The following is an 8,528-nucleotide window of genomic DNA, read 5'->3' on the forward strand; positions in this document are numbered from 1 at the left end:
TACCTACTCTCTCTCTCTCTCTCTCTCTCTCTCTCTCTCTCTCTCTCTCTCTCTCTCTCTCTCTCTCCCTGCCAAATTTTCTTCGCCGCTATCCATCGTCGTCCAGCCGAGATAGGGGGTGAGCTAGGTGTCGAAATGAAGCTTGGAGCATCCTCTTCACGTCTAGGTAGGTGACTGGTCGGGTTGCGCTGCCGTGAGGGAGGAATCGCACCGAGAAGGTGCGGCTGCACGGTGGCGGAGTCGTCGTCGGAACTGCCTTTTTCGACCACCATAAACGACGTGGCTGGTCTATTTTGGAAGCTCTCCTCCCATACAACAAAACCACAAAAGGTTTCATTCCCTCTTGATCTAGGTAGGGAGAATCAGTGAATTGAAGTTATATGGCTCAATTTACTGTTTTGATTCGATTACCCTATCTATGCTTGGAATTTGTGTTTGTGTTAGTTAGGGAAGTTGTTGTGCGTGTTGAGACGAAGATTGTGTCAAATTTTGGTGAGCATTGGAGGTGGTAGGAGTGGGGCTGCCGGCCGCCGCTGCCGGCGGAAGAGACGGCGGCGCCACCTCTTTTGGGAAATTTTTCTGGGTGATTTCAACAGTTTCGGTCAGATATCGAAAATATCGCGAAATATCGATAGTTTCGGACCAAAAATTTTTTGGGGGTGAGAAAAAAAATTTCGGTGTGTGAAAAAAACGATATTTTTGGCGATATTTCGGAGAAAATATCGGTTTTTTCTTCCTTGATTTTCCCAACAAAGTGTGTGTGTGTGTAGATATATATATATATATATATATATATATATATATATTTCCCTTGCTTTATTTTATCCACGATTTTTTTGATTATATATTTTTGTTTCCTGTTATTATAGTGTACAACATGGACAAGAGCTTGATGCAATTAGGGAGGAGGTCTCCAGTTTATATGAGAGGCATTTTTGATTTTCTTGAGTTCGTGCGTCTACATAGTCTTCCAGACAAAGTTATTCACATATGTCCGTGCAACAAATGTCTCAATCAGACATCAGTAATATATGAAGACATGTATTCTCACTTGGCACTAAACGGTATTTGTCCTAGTTATACCACATAAACATGGCACGGCGAAAATCAAGTTCAAATGCCTACACTTGCAGAAATTCAAGCACAACATAATCAGCAGGCAGGATCTTCCAACGCTAGTTACGGAGACCCTGCTGTGATGAACCTCTTAAACGATGCCTTCTCGTTCGCCGCCTCAGGATATCAGGAAAATGTTGTTTATGACAACGCCCCTAACACCTTCCCTAATGTCTCCCACGTTGACTACATCAGTGATTATGATAAGTATAACAGACTTGTACGGGAAGTACAAACCCCATTGTATCTTGGTAGTGAGCATATCGTGTTGGGTATCGCCATGGAGCAAATGCAGATAAAAAACAAGCAGGGAAAGACTAAGACATGTTTTGATGCGGATATTGCACTTATGAAGAAAGTGCTTCCCAAAGGTAACAGTTGTCTGAAAAATTTCGACCAGGTAAAAAGTATGTTGGCTGGCCTCGGTCTTGATCACCAAAAGATAGATGCTTGCGTCAATAACTGCATCTTGTATTACAAAGACAACAAGGATGAAGTTGAGTGCCCACACTGCTACAAGCCAAGGTATGAAGCTTCCACTTCATCTAAGCAGAGAAAGTCCATTCTTAGGAAGGTTCTTCGTTACTTCCCGTTGGGTCCTCGTTTGCAACGTCTATACATGTCTTCCCATACGGCCAAACATATGAGATGGCACCAGGCAAGGCACCAAAGAGAGGAGAGGATAGATCTGGATAATCTCACACACCCCGCATACGGGGAGGCTTGGAAGCACTTTGACCGTTCTTTTCCCGAATTTGCTGGAGATTGTCGAAATGTCAGACTCGGACTTGCAACAGACGGATTCAATCCTACTGGAAACATGAATTTGTCTTACAGCATTTCGCCTGTGATAGTATTTCTGTACAATCTACCTCCCAACATGTGTATGAGGAAAGAGTACAATTTCCTTACGCTTATGGTTCCAGGGCCGTGTTCTCCAGGAAAGTGCTTGGATGTATACATGAGACCATTAATTGACGAGATGGACTCCCTGATTTTTGACAGGCATGGTCAAGCTTCATTCATGATGAAAGCAGCTGTTATTTGGACCATCAGTGATTTTCCAGCTTGCGGGATGTTGTCTGGCTAACAAACTAAGGGGTACAAGAATTGCCCGATATGCATAGATAACGTCAATTCTAGTTGGCAAGCCGACAAAATTTGTTTCTTGGGATCTCGTAGACATCTTCTCGAGGATCACGAGTGGCGGTGGGATGCTGATGCATTTGATGGGACTGAGGAGCATAATCCGAAACCCCTAGGGAGGTCTGGTGAGTGAATTTTGGAGAGACTTAACCAGCATTGGTTCAGATATTTGAGCACGAGTAAAGAAGTAATTGACTTGAATCCTCCCACGCCTGATGAGTTTAAGTATTGGACGCACAAAAGTGTATTCTTTGAATTGCCTTACTGGTCGACCTTGAAAATCAGACACAACTTGGACGTCATGCACATAGAGAAGACTGTTTGTGACAGTGTTCTTGGAACAATTCTGAATCTCAAACATAAGAACAAAGACACCCCCAAAGCCCGTGTTGATCTTAAGATGATGGGTATACGCCCCCAGCAATGGCTAGTAAAGCAAAAAAACAAAAAAAACCATAATGCCGAAAACAGGCTACACAGTTCATCCTCAAAAGAAGACAGAAATGTTTCAATGGTTTGGAAACGTTAAGTATCCTCACGGGTATGCAGGGAATATCGCTCGATGTATTAAAATGGGGGAAAATAAGATTAGTGAGTTGAAGACTCATGATTGTCATGTTTTGCTGCAACGTCTTCTTCTCGTGGTCATTAGACCGTATTTGCAGAGTGATGTGGTTGACACGTTAGTGGCTTTGTCAAAGTTCTTTCAGAGGATATGCGCTAAAGAGCTTAAAAAGTCTGATTTTCGGTCATTGTAAGAAGACATTGTGTACATCATGTGCTAGCTGGAGAGGATCTTTCCCCCCACTTTCTTTGACATCATGATTCACCTCATGATCCACCTTCCCGAATAAGTGTTGCTTACTGGTCCGATACAGTATACCTGGTGCTATCCAAATGAGAGGTATGCACTCATATTTATTCTAATTAATCATCCTTTCAAATTAAGATAAATGGTATTTTAAATATTTATTATAAGAATTGCATATATATTTGTTTTGCAGGCAACTGGGGGATTTCAAGAAGAAGAACAAAAATAAACCTTTCCCTGAAGGGTCGATCACAGCGGCATACATTCAGGCTGAGTGCGTAACTTACTGCAGCGCATATCTCAATGATGAAGACACAGTGGGGGAATCATCTCGAGCGGGTAGTAGCCGGCAATTCAATCTATTAGTTGTTTCCAATGATGTTGAACCGTACGGTAGGTTAAGTAATTCTGAGATTAAGTAATGATGAGATCAAAGAGGCTCATTGGTGTGTCCTTCAACATTGCGAAGAAGCCGAGCGATACTTCAAGTCCCATTTGGAAAGGCAGTATGGTAACGAAGTCATACATAAGAGAGATTTTCCTGATTACTTCCCTATTTGGGTACCTTTCTATCGATCTCTATATATGATGTTACATAAATTAAATATATGTTGCTTTTTTATGTTACATAATGTAACAACGTTGCTCTTAAAATTGTTATAGATGATGCAAATTCAACAGGAGTTTCCTGCTTCTTACGACCCGGAGTTGCACTTGTTGGCTGGAGGACCCCAAAGCCACAGAGTTCGTGCTGGATATTTTGTGAATGGTGTTAAGTTTGTGACGTCAGAACTAGATGAATGCCATGTCACCCAATGGAGTCATGGTTGAGGGTCTGGGTTTCAACTACTATGGGGTTCTTGTCAGTGTCATCGAACTAATCTACAGCAACCGTCTGCCAGTCGTGTTGTTCAAGTGCAAATGGTTCAATACTGACCCAACTAGATGGAGGAGTACAATTCTGGATCGTGGCTTGTTATCAGTAGACTCAAACAATGTATGGTATGAGAATGAGCCGTTTATTCTTGCCACCATGGTGAAACAAGTGTTTTATCTTGATAATCCGGCTATGGGTGAGGGTTGGAAAGTGGTGCAGATGATGTCACATAGAAATATTTGGAGTGCAGCTACACTGGGAGGGGATGATGAGAGTGAGGTCCATTGAACCAATAACAACTGATCAACCGAATGAACCATATCAAGAGGATTCTCCACATGTAGTCCCTAATACTGAGGATATTCGTGTCAACAACCAACACGTTCCGGCTATCATAGGTTACCTTCTAGTTACACCATCTGAACTGAACTTGCTACAACCTCGCATCCCCAATCATGATGACGAAGGCTTCATAGATGACGAATACATAAAGGATGATGAATATTCTGACCAAACTGAGGAGGATGATGATTCAGACGACTCAGATTATCATGAGTACGATTAGTATATATTACGATTATTGTACGTTGTACGATTAATATATAGTATGATTATTCGGACGACTCTGATTATCATACGTATTTTTAAATTTATAATTAACCATATACGTACATACGTCAAACCATTAATTATATAATATTCAATTTAACATTTGTTGGCTAAACCTGTGAATCTCGTCGACTAAAGTAATGAAATTCGTCGGCTATAGTACTTTTATTTAATATTTTCAATTTATTTGTTTTATTTTTTATTAACTATAGCCGACGACATTATTGAAAATTCGTGATTGTGATGATCAAACTTGAGAAATGAAAATCCGACCGTCAGATCTGACCATCATGAAAAAATACATGTATGGGCAAAAATTCAAGTTGATCCGACAAGGTTAAGGGCTCGATCCGGACGGTCAATCCCGTAAGTTAAACCCTAAACGCACGGAAACGGTCATTGGATCTTCTAAATTATGTATTTTGGCCGGACCTTCAACTGAAAATAGTTTCAAATCGATGAGACGTAACGACTCGTATAAAAATTTTACGAAAAATAACCACCGAAGATAAGGCTACCCATAAGGAGAAAGAATGGAAAATTGAATTGACCGTAACTATCGGCACCGAGTCTTTACCGGAATACCGTGATTTTTCAATCGTAGACGTATTTCACTATTCTGGTCATATATTATTTCACGACTTTTTTGCGTTTGAAGGTTCTACGTATAGTTTGTTTCTGAAATGGAACATTTACTTAACACTTGGTAAACAAGTTATACAACATTATTAGGCATGTTGTGATTGTGATGATCAAACTTGAGAAAAGAAAATCCAACCGTTAGATCTCACCATCATGATAAAATATATGTATGGGAAAAATTCAACTTGGTCCGACAAGGTTAAGGGCTCGATCCGGATGGTCAATCCCGTAAGTCAACTCAAATAAAACTCAAAATCAACATATATTCACATATACGTAACTATATATTCGTCGACGGAATGTGAATAATTCGTCGCCTTTATTCCTAAGGTGACGGAAAGTGGACTTTCCGTCGCTTAGGATACACAAAATATTAGTCACGTTTCAAAAATTTTATGTTACTTAGGCGACGGAAATTGTATATGTCGTCGGCTTGGTAAACCAATGCGACGGAAAATACATTTTCTGTCGTCTAGCATCCCAAAATATTAGGCGAGTGAATTTTACGCCTTTTATTTCCCCGAAATTTCGTATTACTTAGGACACGAATAAATGTCTTAGGCGACAAAACCTAATTTAAAACCTATACTAACTCCCTCGCGCAATCCGCAATCCACAATCCCTAATTAAATTCACACCCACAATTTGCAAATCCCACCAGAGTCGCGCCACCAGAGCTGCGCCACCAGACCCTATCCACGCATCGGCCACCAATTAAAGTGCGCGCATCCACCCACCTCCTCCACTCATCGCCACCGCATACACCCGCCACTCCGATCTCTCTGCTCTCACCTTCTCACCACCGCTACGATCACTCTGGTTCCACCTTCTCACCGCCACTCCTTTTGCAGGTCCGTATTCTCTCTCTTCTCAGATTGATCTTGCTTGTTACTTCTTAATCGTAAACGAATTCGTTGATCGTGCTTCATTATTATTATTATTTTTTTATTATAAAAAAAAACCAATATCACATTGTATCTTCTGCTTAAGTGGCTCACAGCTTTTGTTAGTGTTTTCTGTATCACCAATGCATGAAGTCTAAAAAAAATAAAAAAAGTGAAGAAATACAAGTGGTTTGATCAACCTGTATGCTTTTCTATGGACAATTTTTCATAATCTTTATCTATTACTCACTCATTTACTAACAATTGTGTGTTATTCATGTGCAAGATATGGTGATCATGGGGAAGAGGAAGGGTCGAGCCACTAAGGCCAATGCTTTGATGAGTCAATACGGCAGAGCGTTGGCTCAGCTAGCAGTAGCAGCCATCCTAACCCCATGCCGGCTGAGACAGTACCACCAGGGGCTCCCCCCTTGATCGTGCGGCGCCCTACAGTTGACAGTTATTCAATGGGATCTCAATTGGCGTCTGTAACCGCACCCGAGACTGCAACCGCACCCGAATCTGCAAGATGCATCGTCGGCAGCGCTCGAATCAAAGTTAGAAGCCAAACAGGTAAGTGTATTAATTTACTGCCCCTCAGTAAACTTCTACTGGGGGTTAGTATACTTCTACTGTGGGCCAGTAAACTTCTTCTGGGGGTCCGTAAACTTATAATGGGGGTCAGTAAACTTGCAGTACAATATGTCTCTTTCATTTTCATGCCACTTACACACAACAAATATCCTCTTGTATATTAAGTATCATAATGTATTTTCACATGTTAATTGTAGCTCTGGCCATGAAAAAGAGACGGGGTTTTTGTTCTGGAAAGAAGTTGGAGGATATCGTTCAACAAACGGGACAGAAGATCAAGCTGGAGTATTGCCCCCGTGTAAAAGGCCCTAGTGTCAGGGGGATAAATAGCTTGGTGGCACATGATATCAGTTGCGCCATACAGAGTCTAGTGGGAATGAGGGCAAGCACGTTCTACGACCTTGATCAAACTGAGAAGTGGAAGGTGTGGAATGCAATGTCGGTAAGTAACTGAAAAGTATATGAAAAGTAAATTTACTTAATTACATTAATTTGATAACATATATATGATTGCTTATGTAATTGGAAGGCATGAACTGACTGAATTGACATCTCTCTGTTGATAAAATTTCATGTCTAAGGATATGTTTGCATAAGGAGTTTTCTTATAAAGTGAAAATGTTATGGATTTGTGTAAAGTATGATTGAATATGTATAAAGTATTGTGTGCTGATATGAATTGAAATATGTGTTTTGTGATAATAATTGGGTGTGTTAATTTTTTTTATTTTATTTTTAGTGCTTAACATGGGATTTTTTGATTTCTTTCTTACTTAGCCGAAGTACGAGTGGGATGAAAATGATGAGGCAATGTTCAATTGGATACTGATGAGAGCACAGGAGAGGTACAAGGACTGGAAGTACCAGTGCCACAAAGCTTATCTGAAGGAAGGGTCCTCTGGCATGCCTTCAGATTTCATTGGGAGAGAGGACCAGTGGGACTTTCTATGCCAGCACTTCGAGTCAGATGCGTTCAAGGTGATTTTTTAAATTACTTTCATTGTTTTTTATTTTTATTTTTAAATTACATTCATTGTTTCCTTTGTATTTTACTAATCTATTTAATATTTTTTTGTGTATATATTAGAGACTCTTCTTGGCAAACAAGCGGAACCGTGGGGAGAAGACTATGCACCACCACACAGGGTCTTCTCCTATCATCTACACAATGGAGGAACTCAGAATACAAGGGGAGCAGCTTCCAATTATCAAAGGTTTTGAGAAGATCTATGTCAGGGCCGGTGATGAAGATACGACCAAGAAATATGTAAGTGTCTTTCCTTTTACTTTATGTAAGCTTAGCAAATGTTTCAAGCATGTGTAAATCCGGCTATTGGTATATATATGAGACCATTCAGTTGAATCTTGGCACTGTCAAATTACAATGTCATGTTTTCCTGCTTCTTCCAAAACAAAAAAGAAGTGTTATTATCACTGTCATTAATTAATATGTATAGTTTTAGGGAGCAATAAAATTGTTTACTACGGAGCAATTAATGAAGATGTTTATTAAGGTATCTGTTGTGTATTGTGGCCATGAAACTGAAAGAGAGATAATAAATTGCAAGTTTACTGACCCCCAGTATAAGTTTTCTAGGGGGCAGTAAACTTCTACTGGGTTTTCTAGGGAGTAATAAAGTTGTTTATTAGGGTATGTGTTGTGTGTTGTGACCATGAAACTGAAAGGGAGATAATGAATTGCAAGTTTACTGACCCCCAGTAGAAGTTTACTGGGGGGGCAGTAAACTTCTACTGGGTTTTCTAGGGAACAATAAAGTTGTTTATTAGGGTATCTGTTGTGTGTTGTGGCCATGAAACTGAAATGGAGATAATGAATTGCATGTTTACT

The sequence above is a fragment of the Fragaria vesca genome, linkage group LG2 (genome assembly GCF_000184155.1).
Source record: "Fragaria vesca subsp. vesca linkage group LG2, FraVesHawaii_1.0, whole genome shotgun sequence".
Taxonomy (NCBI): domain Eukaryota; kingdom Viridiplantae; phylum Streptophyta; class Magnoliopsida; order Rosales; family Rosaceae; genus Fragaria; species Fragaria vesca.